Consider the following 20753-nt stretch of genomic DNA (forward strand, 5'->3'; position numbering starts at 1 on the left):
ACCTATAGATTCAATATAATCCCTATTAAAGTACCAATGGCATATTTTACAGATCTAGAAAAAATACTCCAAAAGTTATGTGAAACCATAAAACACCCAGACAGCCACAGCAATCTTGAAAAAGAAGAAAGTGGGAAGGAGCACAGTACCGAATGTCAGGTTATACTTCAATGTTATCGTAATCAAAACAGTGTGGTACTGGCACAAGAACAGTCACATAGATCAATGGAACAGAGCAGAGAACTCAGATATCGACCCAAGACAGTGTGCACAATTAATATTCGACAAAGGAGGCAAGAGCATACATTGGAGAAAAGATAGTCTCTTCAATAAATGGTGTTAGGAAAATTAGACAGTTACATGCAAAAAAAAAAAAAAATGAAACTAGACCACCAACTTACACCATACACAAGAATAAACTTAAAATGGATAAAAGACTTAATGTAACTCATGAAACCATAAAAATCCTAGGAGAAAATGTGGGCAGAAAAATCTCAGACATTATATGTAGCAGAATTTTCACTGATACATCACCTAGGGCAAGAGACACAAAGGACAAAAATTAATAAATTGGACTACATCAAACTAAAAATCTTCTGCATGGCAACAGAAACCAGCATCACAATGAAAAAGGAACCCACTCTCTGGGAGAACATATTTGCAACTGATATATCAGATAAGGGGTTAATCTCCAAAATGTATAGAGTACTTATATTGCTCAACAAAAGGAAGACAAACAATCCAATTAAGAAATAGACACTTCTCCAAACAGGACATAAAAATGGCCAGGAGACATATGAAAAAATGCTCAACATCATTAATAATCAGAGAGATGCAAATTAAACTGACTATGAGATATCACCTCACACTTTCTAGAAAGGCAGTCATCAACAAATCCTCAAGCAAGAAGTGCCGGTGAGGATGTGGAGAAAAGAGTACTCTAGCACACTGCTGGTGGGAATGCAAACTGGTGCAGCCACTATTGAAAACAATATGATGTGTCCTCAAAAAATTAAAAATAGAACTGCCATTTGACCCAGTGATCCCACTTCTTGGAATATATCCTAAGACACCTGAAACACCAATCAGGAAGAATATATGCACCCCTATCTATGTTCATAGCAGTGCTATCTACAATAGCTAAGACCTGGAAACAGCCTAACTGCTGGTGATTGGGTATATCCTTCTGTTGTTTGTAAACTTGGAAGGAAAGCATTCAGTCTTTAGTATGATGTCACCTATAGATTTCTCATAGGTGGCATTTACCAGTTTGAGGAAGTTTCCTTTATTCTTAATTTTGTAAAAGTTTATTTTTTAAATCAGGAATGGACACTTTCTATATCTAGTAAAATGATCATTGAGTTTTTCTTTTTTAGTTTGTTAATATGGTGAATTACATAGACTTTGAATGTTAAACCAAGTGTGCATTACTGGGGTAATCGTACATGGTCAGGATATGTTATATTTATGGATTTGGTTTACTAAAAAATTTATTGATAATTTTTGCATTTCTGTTATGAGGGATATATCTGGAAGTTTCTTTCCTTCTAGTGACTTCTTGTCTAGTTTTGGTATCTGGGTAATGCTGGCCTCTTAGAATTAGATACTTAGAATCCCCTCCTTTTCAATTTGTGCATAATTGGTATTATATCTTCCTTAAATATTTAGTAGAACAAAAGAAACCATCTGGGCCCATAGTTTTCTTTGAGGGAAGACTTTTAACTAAAAATTTAATGTATTTTAAAAATAGTGCTCACTTCTGGAGTGAATTTTACTCAACCTGGCTGGAAGCAGAAATCATGCCTTTTAATTTTGTCTAATTTTCTATTTAAAAAATTTTTTTTAATTTTAAATAGAAAAATACATCAGTTTCTACCTTAATAGCTTCTGTATTTGGAGTCATGCTTAGAAACACTTCAACGAAGTCTTATAAAAATATTTACCTATATTTTTTCAAGAACTTTGTCTTATTTTTATATTCAAATCATTTATTAATATGGAACCCCATATTGTAGGTAATTTTAAAAATAGCTAAAATGGAGGGGGAAGACATCTGCATTTTCATTACCAAACACAATGTCAATATACATATGAACATATTTCCTATCATGAGTTTTACTATGCCTTTGTTTCTTTATATAGTTATAATCCTAGTGTTTATATCATTTAGTATATCCATCTAATGCATTATATCATCAAAATTTTCATGTTGCTACATAATCCTCATAATCACATTTTAATGACTAAATTTCATTTCATCAAATATTGCAATTATGCTTCTTTTACCTGTATTGTTAAACATTTTAGTTATTTCTCTTTAACACAATTTATGAAACAATTATCAGGCAGGGCTTTTTCAGGGAAACCTTCACTCTGCCTATTTGCACATTTCCTTGTCTTTATGAAGGCAGAGATGCAGATACGATCCTTCTCTCCATTTGGCTTTGCTTCTCTCTCCAGGCCCACACCAGTACATTCAGTAAAATCATGTCTGTTTAAAAATGAGAATGAAATAAAAACATCAGTTTCTTAACAGTTTATTTCATTTCTTATTTATATAGTTATAAATAGACTTTTAAAAGCTTATAATTTATAATTTTGTATGTATGAGATGTAATTTTGTCATCTCAATTATTTTCTAATTATTATTTGTGCTTAGTTATTTTTAGGGAAAGAATTCTTCAGTACCACCAAAGATCAAGCTAAGGTAAGCCATGCTTAAGAAAATGGTAATATATATGTTATAGTTTTGTTTTGTTTTGTTTTTTGTGGTTTTTGTTTTATTAATCCTTACCTGAGGATATGTTTATTGATTTGAGAAAGAGGAATGGAGAGAGAGAGAAACATTGACTGGTCTGCCTACCATACATGCCCCGACTGGGGCTTTTGCGATTGAACCTGCAACCTTTGGTACAAGGGATGATGCTCCAACCAACTGAACCACCCAGCCAGAGCTGTTACAGTTTTCTTTTTTAACTCATCTTTATTGTTGAATATATTACAGTTGCTCCCCACTTTTTCCCCATTGATGCCCCCATCCCTAATTCTACCCCCCTCCTGCCTTCCCTACACTATTGTCAGTGTCTATTGGTTATACATATATGCATAGAAGTTCTTTGGTTTATCTCATCCCACCCCCCTTCTCTTTGAGGTTCATCAGTTTAACCACCAACTTGTATTTCTTAATTCCTTCATATTTTTTCCCATCCCCCTAGCCCCCACCCAGCTGGCAAGTGACAAAAAGTTCTCTGTATCTATGAGTCTGTTTCTATTCTGCTTGTTCATTTTTTTTGTAGATTCGATTGTTGATTGATACACATTAACTGCCATTTTATTGTTCATATTTTTGTTGTTGTTCTCCTTCAAGAACACTATTCAACATTCCATATAATACTGGTTTGGTGGTGATGAATTCCTTCAGCTTTTTCGTGTCTGGGAAACTCTTGATATGTCCATCAATTCTAAATGATAGTTTTGCATGATAATGTAATCTTGGTTGTAGGTTGTTGCTCTTCATCACCTTGAATATCTCTTGCCATCCCTTTCTGGCCTGCAAAGTTTCTTTTGAAAAATGAGCTTACAGTCTTGTGGGAACTCCTTTGTAGGTAACAAACTGCTTTTCTCTTGCTGCTCTTAAGATTCTCTCTTTGTCTTTAACCTTTTGCATTTTGATGATGATGTGTCTCGGTGTGGACCTCTTTGGGTTCATCTTGTTTGGGACTCTGTGCTTCCTGGACTGTGTGTTTGTTTCCTTCACCAAGTTAGGAAAGTTTTCTGTCATTATTATTTCAAATAGGTTTTCAATTCCTTGCTTTCTCTCTTCTCCTTCTGGCACCCCTATGATGTGAATGTTGGTACGCTAGAAGTTGTCCCAGAGGCTCCTTACACTATCCTCATTTTTGGGGATTGTTTTTTCTTGTTGCTGTTCTGATTGGGTGTTTTTTGCTTCCTTGTATTCCATATTGATGGTTTGCTCCTTGGCTTCACCTACTCTACTATTGATCCCCTATAAATTATTCTTTATTTCAGTTAGTGTATCCCTCATTTCTGACTGGTCCTTTTTGATGATGATGTTGTTCTCACTAAGTTTCTTCGAGGTCTCCCTAAGTTCCTTGAAGGTCTCACTAAGTTCCTTGAATGTGTCAGTAAGTTCCTGGAGCAACCTTATAACCTGTGTTTTGAACTCCGCATCTGTTAGATTACTTATCTCCATTTTGTTCTCTTCCTGGAGTTTTGTTCTTTTCTTTTATTTGGGACGTTTCTTTGTCTCCTCATTTTGGCTGCGTCCCTGTGATTGTTTCTATGTATTAGGTACAGTTGCCATGTCTCCTATGCTTTGTATGGTGACCTGTTGTTGTAGGTATTCTGTAGGATCCATTGGCACAGCCTCCCTGATAACCCCAGCTGGGCCCTCGAGTTGCACCCCTAGTGTGGACTGTACACCCTTCTGTTGTAATTGAGTCTTGATTGCTGTTGGCACATCAATGGAAGGGATTTACTCAGGCTGATCAGCTGCAAGGACTGGCTGTGCCCACTGACCATTGGCCTCTGACTCCCTTGGGGGATCAGCATTGTAGGGGCCCAATACATAGAGCAAGCCTTACTTCATCAGGGCTCTGGTACCCACTGAGTCTACTCCTTGAGTGTGTCACTTGTGAAGGTGGTTGGTTGGTGGTGTTTTGATGTGGTCTGAAGCTGTCCACTGGATGTGCTGGCTCTGAGGAAAGGTCAGACACTGCCTGTGTTCTACCTGGGGCCACCTGGCATAAGCTACAAAGTGATCTTCAGATGGCTGCTTTTTGTGCTGGGCTTAGAGTTACACAGGCAAAGCCAAGCTGTAAACCAAGGTTGGCTGCTTCTAGTGCCAGATCTGGGGCCACTTAATGAGAGGTAGGGGCTCGCTGAAACCCGATGCTGCTTTTTGAGAGATTTTAGGACTCTAAAGTAGGATGTAAGACAGGCCAATCCTATGGTAAAGCCTTTGGAAACAGCTTGGGTGGGCCTGAAAATTGGGTGGGGCAGGGCCTCAGGGAATCACCAAGGTGGGGCAAACAGTATGAACCAGGTTTCTGGATTGGCAGATATGGTACCCATCTGCTGCCTCGAGGAAGGTCTCACCAAAGCAACAAAGGCCTCCGCCAGTACGTCTGTCTGAGAGAAAACTGCTTCTTTAGCCCTCGTCCCGAGGCCAAACAGCTCAGTTCTTCCCTGTATCTCTCTGGTGGCTTTTAAGCTGCCTCCCCTCTGAGCTTAGAGGGAGCAAGTCCTAGTAAGTGTGTGTGCAAGCTCTTTAAGAGGAGCTTCCTGGGGCTCCAGCAGCCTCAGCCTCCCTCAGCCTTAGTTCCCTCTGGTTTTTCCAGCCAGAAATTATGGGGACTTCTCTTCCTGGCACTGGAACCCTGAGCTGGGGGCCTGGTGTGGGATGGAGACCCCTCATTCCTCAGGGAGGACCTTCCCAGCCAAGGTGTCTCTCCTGATTTTTATCCGATACATGTGGGTCTGGGACCAGCCCATCCACGCCTCTGCCCCTCCTACCAGTCTCCATGTGGCTGCTTCTTTAATTTTGTAGTTGTAGGACTTCCATTCAGCTTTATTTCAGGAGGTTCTGAATGATGGTTGTGCTGTAGTTTAGTTGTGATTTTGATGTTGTTGTGGGAGGAGGCGACACCACATTTACCTATGCCATCATCTTGACCAGAAGTCCCCGACTGCTACAGTTTTAATTGTTACATTTCATGTCACTGTCCTCTAACTATAGGTGACTTATTTCCTGGAACTAAGAACAAAAGTTTTAATATATATGAAAGTTATTTCCTTTGATAGATTACTAGAGTTTATGTGCATTCCTGCGTTCCAGGACATTTCTCCTTTACTGAGAGCTGCTTGATAACAGGGCCATCTCATTCCACACAAAACTCACAGAGGTCAACCTATTAGCTGGCACTAACAACTATCAAATGAAATTACAGAGGACTGGCTTTAGTGAAGCAGAATAATGTGTTTTAGTGAGAAAATATATACATTTATATAATTCATACACACACATGCACACACAGGCACACACATGCATGGAGAGAGAGAGAGAGGGGATGTTTGCTTACACATTTATTTGACCTATTTCTTCCCATACTCATTGATAAAGAAGCATAAGAAAAACCACTTCCCTTCATATAATTTTTAAAAAGAAAAATCATGATTTAACAGGAGCTCCTGGAACTTTCTGAAAATCAGTTTACAGGTGGAGATACAGCCCTTTCTGAATAAAAAATAATAAATTTTTCTCACAGTATAGGTGAACTCTAACTTTTAGGAGGAATTAAAGTCTTTCCCCTGCCTCTAAGTATTATCTTCCACACAGAAAGACAATGTCTTCACTGATGAAATATTGGGTTTTCTTGAAAGAATATGTAACTTTTAGTGAATGGAGTGCATTTGCTATGAAGAATCCTTTCTGGGTGATTAAACTCTTTGATCTTTCTACCAAGATTAAAAGGTAATATCATAACTATTAAGAGCATGGACTCTGGGTTTGAAATTCAATTGCACCACTAAATTGCATAATCTTAGGTACATCACTTGACCTAAACTATCTCACCTACAAATCTATAAAATGAAGATAATAAGTCCTATCCTACAGGTTATATGGACATTAAAGGAGTAAATATATGCAAATCACCCAGCATATTGCTAATTGTATAATAGACACCTATAAGATGATGGTGGCTATTGTTCTTAATGGTTCTAACTAATATCTGGTCTCGTTCTGTGTGTGAAGGCTGAGGTAATGAGATGGACACATTTGCCTCCTGCTTGGAATGCCTGTTGGCTTTATAAGGCCAAGCATGATCCAAGGGGACCCATGGGAAATAAACACAGAGCAGCCCCTCTGGCTTGGTTCCTATCCAGACATTTGGCCAAAGGGAGAGTAAGAGATTTTGAGATACATACAAGATCCAACCCGAACACTAGGGCAAGAAAGGCCATGAGAATGACAGCGTAGGACAGTAAACCCTATCCAGAAATAAAATGTTTGCATTTCCTGTGAGTGTATTCTGGTATATATTTTTGGAAGATTCCTGCAGTGCTAGGTAATGCATCAAGGGTTTGAAAGTTCAGCGTTCTAGCTGATATACCTTCTTCATCTAGCAAGTAAGGAGAGGTGTGACTGCTTAAAAGAAAGAGTATTGGTGCCCTGGCCAGTTTGGCTCAGCTGTTGGAGCATTGGCCTGCAGACCAGAGAGTCCTGGGTTCGGTTCCCGCTAGGGGCATGTACCAGAAAAAAAAGAGAAAGAGTATTGGAACAAATGACAGGAAAATTGGGCTTCTGCCCCAGATCTGCCTCCAATCAGACATGGAACCTCAGACAAATTATTTTGCTCCTATGCCTCAGGTTCCCTATTAGTAAAGCAAATATTACTAGACACTTTTTTTCAGCCCTGAAAGGTCATGAGTCGGTGTGAGTAACTAAACAATGAGCTGCTTGGTTTCTGGCTACTACAGGGAAGTAACAAAAGCATGTCACCACTCATACTTCTTGCCTACTTTGCTTCTCATCAAGGTTGATTTTGTTTTGTTTTTGTGTCTACCTCTTTGAGCTGTTACATAAACTTAGTTATCTCCATTGACTTGGCCAGAATATAAGACACTTTCAAGTCTAGCAAGGATTCATTAGCTCTACTAAATTTTTCATCACTCATTTCTGGTACAAAGGATATTTAAGCTCCAAATCCAGAATTAGACAGAAAAAGAAATATAATAGCTAAAAGAGCTAAATTAGTCAAGTGCCTTCAGAGTTACAGTCACTCTACCTCCAACTTTACAACCTTTGTTTTATTTAATCTTAATGATAAGTTAGCTATATTCAGATATTGGAGGTTCAAGTATTTTTACCAAGATTGCCAACTGTTAAGTGACTGAGTTAAGATTTAAAAACTCATTCTTTGTCCTGTGTCATACTGTAAATTTATAGAGAATATTTATAATCTATTTTTAGAACATTTCCCTTTTTCTTCTCTGATCAAACATATTATGGATGCTTAATTACATATATGAATATTTAAAACTATTTTAAACCAAGATAGGTAGAAATTAGAATTTATATCATGGGAAATTATATCAGTAAAGAAAAACAGTATAGTACATATGAAGGCTAAGGATTGCCCAATTATTCATTAATTTACTCATTTATCTGTTCAAATGCTTTCTCTGTGGCATTTTTAACAAAGAAAACTACCAGATTTAAAAATTATGATTTTGTTTATATTTCTGTCATCAAATATAAATATTTATGCAAGATGAGAAGTTTGCTGGGTTCATGTCGTTTATTAATTAAATGCTGAGTTATTTATTTGAAAAACCATTAATGACTATAAATTATGGTACTTTTGAATTTCAGACCTGTAAATATGGACACATAGCACACACATTAATGTATGACATTCAGGTAGGACATCACCAGCAGAATTGCAGGGCTTAAGAAAATCCACTGCTTCACATACTGTCTCCTAATAAAACATCATATTGTAGAAGCAGATTGAATGATCATCAAGGAAATACTTACCCCGAGCTATATCAGATGCTATGAGGGATCCAGAGGCAAATCATACAGAGCTTGTGCTTCTACAAACACAGAATTCTATCAGAACAGCAGACATGTATATAATTAACTAGAATAAAGCATAACAAATGCTGTATTAGAAGATGAGTGTGACAGTTTGAGAACCTGGAAGAAGGGACAATTGGTTAAGCCAGAATTTTGAGGCTGATAAGAAGACAACGCAGCAGAGAAGAGATGACATTTGCTCAGTACATTAACACTGAGTTCAAGCAAGTGGAATTTAGAAGTCAAGGGATGTGAATTTGAAACTAGGAAAGAACTAGAGGAAACAATTAGAAATTCTAGTGCCTTCTATTTAAATGTTTTCTAATTTGGGATAAAGACATTTAATGTTATAATATCACTCTAATAAAAATTTATACTATATTAAAAGCTTTCCATTATAATTTAGTGTCATTATTATTTCTTTCTGTGTGGAAGTATTTCTTATAGACTCTTCATTAGACTTATTTTGTTAGTTTTCTTTTATGCATTCAGAATTTGGGGACAGGATTTGTGGTTTTCTCATAACTTTCCTATTTTTATTTGACATTTTCAAATGATAAGCTAATAGAAATGTAAGGGGTGGGTATTTTGTGTTGGAAAATAAATTGTAACAAGTGATAAGCCATGTTTTGGAGGAAAAAATTGGTATGAAAATAACATGATAAGGCCAACTACGGTTGTAACTTCCACTTTAAATTTGTTGAAGGAAACACAAAACCACCACAGTGATTGAAAATGCAAATGAATTTATTTACTTGACACATAAGGAAACACACAAGTGAGCAACTTTGCCAAATGCTTCTCTGACAGGAACGATTTGTTTTTTATGTGCTAGAAAGATGTTCACTGTGGCTATGCTAACTGAGGACTGAAGTTTGCACCTTGGAGAAAGCAGGATGAATTTCAAGTCCTCACATAGTTGGCTAAAACAGGTCCCTTTCTTCATTGTCAAGAACAAGGTTGCATTTTGATCCAGGGTGAGTCTGTTTTACTGGAATCATTCAAAATTCTTTGTCATTTGCCAGTTTCACAATTCAGTTTTGCCATTTCCTAGGCAACTCTGTGGAAGGGAGAAAGGTCTTCTTATACAGGTCTTCTAACACTTCTCAGCTCTGTCATAACACTTGTATTGTTTAAACATAGTTTTCAAATTGGGAGTGCTATTTTTATTGAATGAAGTAATAATAAATGGGTGTCAGAAGATAGCAAGACATTGTTCTTTTTTTTTTTTTTTTTTTATCCTCACCCAAGGATATGTTTTTATTAATTTTAAGAAGGAGAGTGAGAGAGAGAAAGAAACATCGATGTGAGAAAAACACTTTGATCAGTTGACTCTCATATGCGCCTAGACTGAGGATCAAACCCCACAACCTAGATATGTGCCCTGACCAGGAATCGAATGTTTCAACCATCTGAGCCACCCAGCCAGGGCAAGACACAGTGTTCTTAATGAGCCCTTTCAGAATCATTACAGGTAGCTAAATATGCACTCACTGTACAACTCCTTCTAATTTTCAAAACCTGCACATAATTTAACTGTGAAGCCATAGCCATTAATTACTATCATGTGAATTCAGATTTGGATTAAAAAAAAAAAACCTGGATTTTCTGACTTAAGAAAATGCTTTTCAAATAATTATGGCAGAGCCTAAAAAATATATTCTTATGTCTTATAGACATAAAAATATATATTATATCTTATATACATAAACATTTTGGTATTAATGAATATAGATAGCATTTTGGAACTCAAATAAGGAACATTTGTCATAGCTGGTTAATTGAATTTTTTTAAGTTTAGAAAAATGATCGTACTTATTTTAGACTCTTAGTATCAGTTGAATTCTTTATAATATTCTTGATTGATTTTCTGTCTTTGGCAGGCTTTAAATCACCCTGGCATGTAGTGTATTATTAAATTTTGTTGAAAATGCTTTAAACTCTCAAACATTTTTTAAAAATCATATTACTTAGATGCACATGTGAAAATATTTTAATCTTTGTTTTGTTTTTTTAAACACATTTTTTAAATTGTTTAAAATATGTTTTTATTGGTTTTTTAGAGAGAGAGGAAGGGGGAGAGAGAAATATCTATGTGAGAAACATCCATCAGCTGCTTCCTGCACGCCCCCTGCTGGGGACTGAGGCTGTCACCCTGGCATGTGCCTTTGCGGGGAATCGAACCAGGACCTCTTAGTCCGTGGGACTGCTCAGTCCACTGAGCCACACTGGCTGGACTAATCTTTGTTTTTTAATGAAACACCAAGCTGGAGTTCTCATGTCTATATCTTTATTTAATAAATATTTATTGTCTTTAGAGAGGCAAGGAGTAAAGAACAACAGGGAAGAAAAGAAAACTAAGCACTACTCTTTTATAGCTCAGTTCAAATTAATAACACTAGTCTACCTGTCTAAGCACAGTTTACATTTTATGAGGATTTAACCTAAAACCAGTGTATTATCATGTTATCTAACTACAGTTCACTTTTTCAAACATTGTATTAAAGCTGATTCTTAAGCTCCTTTCCTGTTTTCTTCTCCTCCCCCTTCTCTCCCCCTTCTCTTCCTCTCCTCTTCTTTCGTGCTGGGGAAAGAACACTAAGCTAAGCGCTGGACAGTTGAGCTCTGGTTATTCTTCTGCCCTTTTTTTTTGAGGCTCTGTGATCTTGGCTAAGTCAGTGAGCCTCAGTTCCTTCTTTCAAATGGGGATAATAATTCTTGCCCTGAAACAGTGAAATAAGGTAAGGTACAGTCGATTTTCCTCATTAGCAATAATTAACACAAACACTAAATTAGCTAATATAAAAAATTCTACAAAGTCACCACAAACACTGAATTAGTGATTAATGAACCATTGCTCCTAAGGGAAATACCGGGTTAGGTTCCTATGAGCCTATGGTCACTATACAACATTTTCATCAACTGTCAATACAGAACTTAGTTTTATGTGTGTTTCAGTTTAAAGACACCTTATTTAATATATATTGTTCATTACATTGAACTCACAGACACACCATTGACTGAACAAAGCTTATCTAACATATATTTTCTTCATAAGGCACATTAGTCTTCTTATGCTTAGGAATAATGCACAGCATGGCACACCATTCTTGAGGGCTATTTTAAACAGTGAAATCACAAAATAGGAAAATATGATCATGAAAAGGACACTTGTTTATATAGTGAGAAAGTTGAAACAAGGCAGAGCATCCATCCACCACTGCAGAGAACATGCACATCAGGTGACTCCAAGTTTTTGCCTGTAAATATCCACAACTGATGACAAAAATGCCACCAGGCTGAATTTGGGGACTGCAAATAAATTTAGGCAGGCAGGAGGATTTGCAAATATATAACCTGTGGATAATGAGGATCGGCTGTATGTGAATGTACCTTGTAAACTCTTTTAAAGAGCAGTATAAACTGCAGAATAAAAGTTATTTTGGGTAACATTTAACTCAGATAGAATAACTTTATCAATGTCAAGTTAATAAAGTAATAAATATATTATTTGAAAGTGACCAAAAGTTCTTAGCTCAGTAAAACTACAAAGACAACTATTATTGCAAATTCTTTGGCTCTTCAGCTCTCACATTTAATGCACAGTAGCAAGGACAACCACTGTAATTTGATGTTTTGCGTTTAGTGGTTAACATGGCTTTATGACCTCATTTCGGGGGGGAAACATTCCTTATGTATTACCAAAATGTTATGTTTTCAAATATGAGACATTCATATGGAAACATTTTGATCTTAACTAGTGGTGTAAATGCTGTTCTTGGATTTTTGGTACCATTTTATGTTGCAGACCAAGTACAAATTGACATTTTTCAAGCTGGTTTTGGTTAACTCCTTAATGTGGAAATTGGAACTTTCCAAGGCAATAACCTCTGTAAAATACCACTATGGATTATCAGTATGTTATGCTGTTGACAGAAGTACAAATGGAAAACACACACATACCTATTGAAATTTCCTCTAAAATAAAATGGAAATGACCTGGGTGGCCTAAAGGACCTTATACTGGAAGTTATTTTCTTATTTTGAGATAAAATACTAGAATTTTGAATATTTTTATTAGTTAGGAAAGTCAGATTATGTGTATTTTTGTCCTTTGAAATAGCCATATTTCCACTGCTTAAAAAGCAGGCTGCTAATCAGGTAACCTACGTGGACATATATCAGTGTCAGAGTGGCCATTTGGCAGCAGAGTCTCTCAGAAACTCCAATTAACCATGTAAATATATTTCATAGCATCACATCTCACTTTGTCAGAACCCTGCTGCCTTTATATCATTAACATAAATGCAGGTGCAAATAGCATTTATGTACTTTGATAGAAAGCAGTTGGAGACATTTCACTGTGGGGCACAACACTTTTGGATTGTATACATCTGTTCAAATAATGTATCCAGCTCCAGTGACATGAGCACAAGCATGGAAACATCTGCCCCTGAGACCACTTTCCATATAACAGATGCTTACATCTTTATTTAGGCAGATGGTTGGTGTGATGAGTTGAGCAGGAATAAAAGCAAAGAAGTTTGATGTTACAAGCCAAAAATATAGGTTAGGCATTTTATGTTTGTAAAGGCCTAATACTATTAGGAATAGAAATTAACAAATCTGGTGATACTTTTAATAGAGTAAACATATTGTTCTTGTCTTTAAATTAATTAGCACCAAAATCCTAAAAACGGTACTGAAATTCCAACATCCGACTTACATTAGAAGCAGCAACTTACAATTATTTTTGTTTTGATAAAATAATTTAAAATTTTGAATGCATGTTGATAATAGTCTCTTAATACATACTCTATTTAAAAATAAATAAATAAATAAGAATATTGCAGTATATACTATACTGCCAGGAGAATCTTGTGATGATATTTCTTAAAATTGAGGGAAAAATAAAAATGTCATTAGTTAAAATATAATTTGAGATATTTCATGACTATAAATTCAAATTAAATAAAATAAATATCTGAAGCATTGAATATTTATAAGATTTTTTGTCAAGCGTTTTATTATTTAATATGTACTCTAACATTTCCCACTAGTGACATTTTAATTATAACTGACTTTTATTAGCATAAATTGCCTTTACAAACTTTATTATCAAGACTGTCCTATGGGTCTGCTGTATAATATTCTCAAAAGAAAACAAATGTGAAAAAATTAAAAACTTACCAAATGCAAGGCATTTCCAGATTTTATTTTCTATTCTCATTCACACACACAGTAAAAAAAATATAGAATCTCAGAAGAACTGGGATATTTGATTTTATGTAGTTTAGCAACTTTCAGAATTGTTTTTGTTTCAGGACCCTTCACACTTAAAAATTATTGAGGATCCTAAAGAACATTTGTTTGTGTCAGTTATATCTATTGGTATTTACCATATTTGAGATTATAAACTGAAAAACATGTATTTATAAATCCAGTTTAAGGTAATAAACCTATGTTAAGCTCATTATAGCTTAACATAAATAACATTTTATGTAAGTGGCTATTTTCTAAGACAAAAAAGTAGTAAGAAGACTGGCTTTTGACTTATGGTTTTTTTCAAATATTTTAAAAATCTGACTTCTTTGAAAATGGTTGAAGTCTCATTTCTAGTCCTGCATTTAGTGTGTTGCTCTATGTTGTTTATGCTGAAACATTTGAAAACAAAAGACCAACTTCATAGTTGCAGGAGAGTATTTTCATAGCATTTTCAGATAATTGTGAATATTTTTCTTTGATACTACACCAAAACATGTTAGATAACTATAACTGTTTTTAATAGAATCAGGTAACTTCTTAAAGTTTAGTTGTACTGTGACATTTAAAGCCATGTCAGTGTACTTGTATTCTGTTATAATTTGGTCTGCCTTACACTGGAATGAGTCTTATACCCATCCATGTAGCATCAAGCATTGGTTATTTAGAAAATATTAGTTCACTGGGTTAAGTAGATCCTCTATATATGCATCAGGTTCTCAAATAATGTCATTTCATTCAACGCCCCTTCATTACAATGTTGACGAGAGAAAAAAAACCATTGATTCTGGCCTGGCCCACGGGGCGTGGAGTTGGCACGTTCTCCCCGTGTCTGCGGGGTTTCCTCTGGGCGCTCCGGTTCCCTCCCACGTCCCAAAGGTGTGCATGGGAGGTTGGTTGGCCTGTGTCCATTGTCCCAGTCTGAGTGCGTGTGGGTGTGTGAGGTCACCCTGAGGAAAGGTGCGGCCCAGGTCGGGTCCCCGCTTGAACCCTGAGCTGCCAGGGCAGGCTCTGGCCATCCAAGATTCTGAACTGGAATACACGGGGTGGAAAAGAATTCTCTTACTTGTTTTTAACTCATCTTTTTTTAATGTATGTATAATATTTATTTTAATGTTTATTACAAGTATTTGGGCTCCTTATTGGTGCTGTTTTTGTGATGAGAAATGTGTCATAGGAATTTAGCTCTTATTTCTATTAATTAACCTATGCAGTTTCCAAGAACCTACAGACAACATTAAGTGAGGACTTACTATACATAGTTTTATACAATATTGTAAAAATCATATTGTTAATGTAACAATATGAAAGATCATTAAGTATTGGGAAGCTCCTGGCAATGAGCTCAAGTTTTCCAAAGTTCTAACTACTGCTTCAGGAATGATTTTTATCAATGGCAAAGATTACTTGTAGTGATAAGCTTCATTCATTCACTTCTGAGAAAATGTCTGCCAATACCCAAGTCTAAATATGTTCTTTCAACGTGTCTGTCATGTGGTTTTTCAAGTAAAAATGGTATTCCATGAAGAAAGCTTCAGTTCAGCTTCACAGACCAACAGCTGCACCGGGCTCTTCCTCAAGGCAGCCGCCACAGTGCTCAGCGAAAGCGCCCTACAAGGAGGAATGTTCCAGCCTCAGAATCTTAAAAAGACATGTCAGGATGACAGTTCATCAAAATTCTGTACCACCTTTTTGTTGTTCTACTGAGAGAGTGTGGCAGTAGAGAATATGAGCCCTGCCTATATTTAAGCTAAGGTGCTAGCGCAATTTCCCCCAGTTCTCCCTTTCGTTCCATCAGTGCAACACCTGCAAAGGTCAACATAGTGGGAAAGGCAATGACCCTTATTATTGGCATGGAAAGGGAGTGTTGGGACGCTCCACAGGGTTTGCAAACCACACTTTGAGAAACAATAATTTAATGTCATCCTCTCTTGTTAAAGGGAGAAACTAAGGCCAATAGGATTATTGTCTTGCTCAGACTCATTTGTAGTAGATGGAAGAACCAAAGGGTCCTCTGCTCTTTCTTATATGTGATGTAACGTATCTTGTTTTCCCTGAGGACTCCTCCTAACAAGGAAAATCTCCCAGATCCAAACCATTGGCCACAATGCTGAATGGGCAGGATATGCCACATGAGGAATTTAGAATTTCTTTCAGCATTTTTAAACTTTCATTCAGTCCTAATGTTCTTCAGTGACCTCAGTTTTAGAAGCAGGTAATATGGGATTATAAAATATCTAGGAAATTTATATTGCTTCTAAAATTATAAAACACCTTAGTAATGACTTTTTTCTTTATTTCTCATAAATAAAAGCTATCAATTGATGTGTCTCTCTCACATCAGTGTTTCTTCTTTCCTCCCTCTCTCTCTCCCTCCCTCCCTTCAATGCAAAAATCAATGCAAAAATATCCTCGGGTAAGGGAAAACCCAAACTACTTTGTCAGTACTTAAAAGTGCCGTTTTAAATTTATTGTGTAATTGTTACTTTAAAAGAGTTCCATTTTAGTATAAGTCTGATTTGTTCACCAGAAGCTCTGTAAAAGAAGCCACCTGTGTAACAAGCCTGGTTTGTGACGCCGTGTGCACTGTGAAGGAAATTACTCTGTAAATTTCAGTACTTTCCTAGCAACTATGCTGTACGTTCCCGTCAGAAAAAAAATAGCTCTCTCTCTCTCTCCTGATAGTTACATTCTTGATTGGAAAATGTAGGTCAAAACAGGTTGTTTTATCAACATGGAGGTGAGTTGTGTGGCACTTTCGAACCATTGGAGGAGACTGACATAAACAGATAAACTGCAGAACACCTTAGTGAGCTCAGTGTGTTGGAATGGAAGGAGAACAGCCTTGGTGCCAGACAGACCTGGATTCAAATCCAGCTCTCACTTACCAGCTTTGTGCCCTTGCAAGAAATACTCAATTTCTGCATCTGGGACTGAAGATGTAATGTCAAGAGCTGGTGGAGGTTTAAGTGAGAGATAATAGGTTAAGCACCCAATCTGACTCCTGACAGAAGGACATTTTAGCACTTCATCACAAAATTCATGGGTTTAGAGGTTGAGGAAAGTAGAAATTGATGAGTAGCAGACAGGGAACATGCACAGTACCTACAGTAAATAACTTTGTTCATGAAGAAATGAAAGGAGATAGGGCAGTAGTTTGAAGAGGAAACAGGCCAAGGACTCTTAATTGCTGTTTTGGTTTTTATTTTTGTGTGTTCAGCAAAAACAAAGGAAAAAGCAAGACAGTACTGTTGAAAGTTAATAATTCACTCATTTTGTAACTAACATAATGTGTGACTGCTGTGTACCAGACACTGATCTAGGGACCGAGGTCCTGGTGGTGTACAGAACAAACCCCTGCTTTCTTGGAGCTTACATTCTAGTGAAAGGAAGATATGTTAATATAATCTCAGCATAAAGGCAAGTGTCATGAAGGACAGTTAAAGCCAAGAAAGAAAACAGCAAGTGATCGCATGAGGCTGAGCAGTTCCTTTTGGATAGGATGGTCAGGGAAGGTCCCTAGTCTGTGGAGCTCGTCAGTGGTATGGGATCCCTGAGACAGCACAAGAGGCCTGGAGAGAAGTGTGGGGTACAGAACAGAGTTGGAAATGCCCCATTTTCTTATTCTAGGATGCATATTTTTTTTCACATTTTAATGTTTAAGACTTGAGGTGGATGAGTTTTATATTTAGAGAGAGAGTGCTTCTTCTTTCTTTTCCTCCACCCCAGAAAAGGTAAATTTGTGTTGTATAATTAAAGAAATGAGTTTAAAAGTAGAAGGAAGGAACAGTGAATGAGTTCCTACCTGGTGACCTCTCTTTCTCCATGAGGTCTTAGACCCTGCAGGCTGCTATACCAAAGCACCATAGACTGGCTTACAAACAACAGAAGTTTCTCACGTTTCTGGAGGCTGAAAGTCCAGGAGCAGGGTGCCAGCATGGTCGGGTTCTGGTGAGAGCCCTCTTCTGGGTTGCAGACTGTCGTCTTCTTGTTGTCTCCTCCCGTGGCAGGAAGAGGGCAAGAGAGAACACTGATCCCATTTATGACCTAATCGATCCTTGTGACCTAATTACCTTCCAAAGGCTTCACCTCCTAATACCACTACACTTGGAGGTTAGGATTCAGCATAGGATTTTGGGGGGACACAAACATCAGTCCATTGCAAGGGAATAATTATGGACATAAAGGAATACATGGCTCTGTGCATTGATACTTATAAATCATGAACTGAAGCATGGAAGAACGTGCAGCCAAAAAACAAAAAAAATGTTATAAAACTCTGAGTTAAAAATCAATTGGAAGTGAAGATAAAACATCTGTAAAACTATACTATAAAGCAGAGGAACAATTACTTCAATTTTTAAAATGCAGTTTGCACCCTCCTTAAAAATATTCTATACATGTAAAGTAAATTAGCTTTTGAAATTATAGTATAAAAATAAGACTATCTTTGTGATTTCAGTCCCTTGCTGTTAACTACACTGTTGAAACATTGTGACCTTTATCACTCTGGTTTCATAATCGTGGTTATTTCAACCAAAGGCAAGAACCTTCCAGCCTTCTGCGTGTTCTACTTTAATCATTCTAACTACTGCACATTCTGCTGTGGAAACCTTCTCTTTCTCCTTATCCCACTAAGGAAAAGGTTTTCTTTACCAACTGTCATGTTGTTAGTCATCTCAGATACTTTACTGTTCCAACTGATATTGAAATGGTTATAAGATTTTAAAAAGAAGGGACCCATTTTTAATTTGTCGGTTGAAGATTTCTTGCCATGAGACATTCGTTCAGTTTACTGAAGCTCTTTTGCAGATGTTTCTGTGCTCACTAGTCCTGTTGAGAAACAACCGACATAGTAAACATCAGGATCTGGAGAGAGTATGCACAGGTATTTGTTATGGGTGATATTGTTAGAGGAGAAATCAGTGGACCAGTTTCCCCATCACTCGTGGGAGTGAAGTTCTTGGCATACTGCTGAAATGAGCATTTTCAGAAGCCCCCACAGAACAATGAGATGTGGTAAAAGACTTTATTTGCATGGAGTTACATTCCTGGGGTTCCAAAGTTTCATGTCCAGCCCTGGAAAGGGTGCAGCCGTGGGTTCAGCATGGCTAGACGCAGGGTCATTGTCCAGAGTTTCCCCTCCATGATGCAGCCAGATCCAGTACAGCATTAGTCTGTTAGTCCATTGTATGGAGTACACATGGCTGTGGGCCATGTGGGCAAATGTGGTGGAATGTTCCCGCTGCAACTGGAGAGCCAGGAGCTCCAGCAAGCAAGAGAGGGAACTAAGCCAGCAAACTTCTTTTGCTCAGAAGTTTATATATTCAGGTTTTGCACCCTTGCAGTGGCCACACCTATTCTGGCCACTGACTTGTTCCCAGGTGTGACTGACAGGTAGGCACCTTTCTAGGTCACGCACACCTTACTGGGCATGCATCTAAACTGCCTTTGTCCATCCTTTCCCCATAGGTCTGTGGGCAACAGACCTGGAGTGTTAAACTGTAGCTTTCTGCCAAGGCTGTGTAAATGGCATGCCTATATGATCTAGTCTCTCTTTCACTGCTTTCCTGTTAAATAATAACCAGATTATTGTAACGGTATCAACAAGGTATGAAATGAAGTGATTTGCTACTTTTACCTTGATGAAGTTCAGATAGCAAAACCTTCTTAATCTCAACCATGTGACTCAACTGAATATTAACAATTCTATAATATTAACAAAAAAATAATGGTAGGATAGGGTTATGCTACTCAGTTATTCTTAGATTTGGGTATAGATACAGAATGACTCTTTTGTAGTAATGAGCAAAATCTTATCCATATTACAGTATTTTGGGCCAAAAAGCTAAACTTTATATGTCTAAATGTATTAAAAATAAAAATGTTTTATATAGTTTTCAACATTTTTTTTATCAGAAACAACTGAAATCAAAGCAATTTCTCCCAGAAATAAGTGCTAAAGTGGCTTAATTCAAATGAAGGGGAAATTCATTGAAATTGAAGATTATTAATATGTATTGTAAATGTTAAAGCTTTTAATTTTTTTTTCATTTGGGATATTATATAATTAATTAATTAGTTATCTGAAATGATCTCTTAATGATTTCCTCAGTCAAATGCTGACATCCACAAGGATGTGCTTTCAAAATTCAGAATCTTCTGCCCCTGCCCTCTGTGAAAGTCCACACATTCTGCTGCTGAATTGAGAAATCTCGTGGCCATTGCTCTCACAGGCCTCCAGAGATGTGGTCAGTGTCCCTAGTCCCACTCTAGACCCCATTCCTCACAGGGCTCCTGAGCCCTGGGCTCACCCCACCCCCTGAACAGTCTGAGGGGAAGTTTTGTTTCCAGCAGGTTTGAAAGCAACAACAATTAGCATCAATACTCAATATAAACAAAAACAGGGAGGGGTGTCTCCCAAAAACAGCTCTTTAAAAATGCACATATGCTAACTCCTTTCACTACAGTTGTCCATCTGAGTAGCACTTTGTCAACTGGATTGTAAAAAATTGGGGGGGGGGGGCAGAAATGAGAGAGCCTGATAAGATGGATCAGACATCAGACGTAGGGAAGTTGATCTGCCACAGTGGGTGACAGAAGAGAGTCAGAAAAGAAAAAAAAAAAATGCTTTACAGATTTATTGGGAACATTATTGACAAGTAATAGACATTTCTTCCCTCTTTCCTTTATTTAGCTCTCCAAAAAGAAGTACCAGTGTAAGGATTCAGTACTATTTCTATAGGATTAGCATTCAAGATTTGTGTTCTTTTTTTTCCATCAAAAATAAATGTCAGGAACCTCATACTTTTGGGCAAGAGGAAGTGGAAAACTAATGTCCGCTGAGCATCTAATATGTGGTAGGCACTACCCTGGCACCTTCATGGGG

General features: G+C 37.1%; 1 protein-coding gene across 50 annotated transcripts in view; it reads left to right on the forward strand.

Moving 5' to 3' along the window:
• Positions 1 to 20753, forward strand: part of ZNF438 (zinc finger protein 438) — a 195568-nt gene that overhangs the window by 160071 nt on the left and 14744 nt on the right. For 48 of the 50 annotated variants that reach the window (XM_036256292.1, XM_036256129.1, XM_036256170.1 and 45 more), the window contains 2 exons: positions 2660 to 2707; positions 9438 to 9579. The gene's annotated coding sequence lies outside the window, so the exon portion shown is untranslated. The remainder of the gene's footprint in view (positions 1 to 2659; positions 2708 to 9437; positions 9580 to 20753) is intronic. The other 2 variants (XM_036256144.1, XM_036256137.1) reach the window with 2 other exon arrangements.

Source organism: Molossus molossus, unplaced genomic scaffold (genome assembly GCF_014108415.1).
Source record: "Molossus molossus isolate mMolMol1 unplaced genomic scaffold, mMolMol1.p scaffold_m16_p_1, whole genome shotgun sequence".
NCBI lineage: Eukaryota > Metazoa > Chordata > Mammalia > Chiroptera > Molossidae > Molossus > Molossus molossus.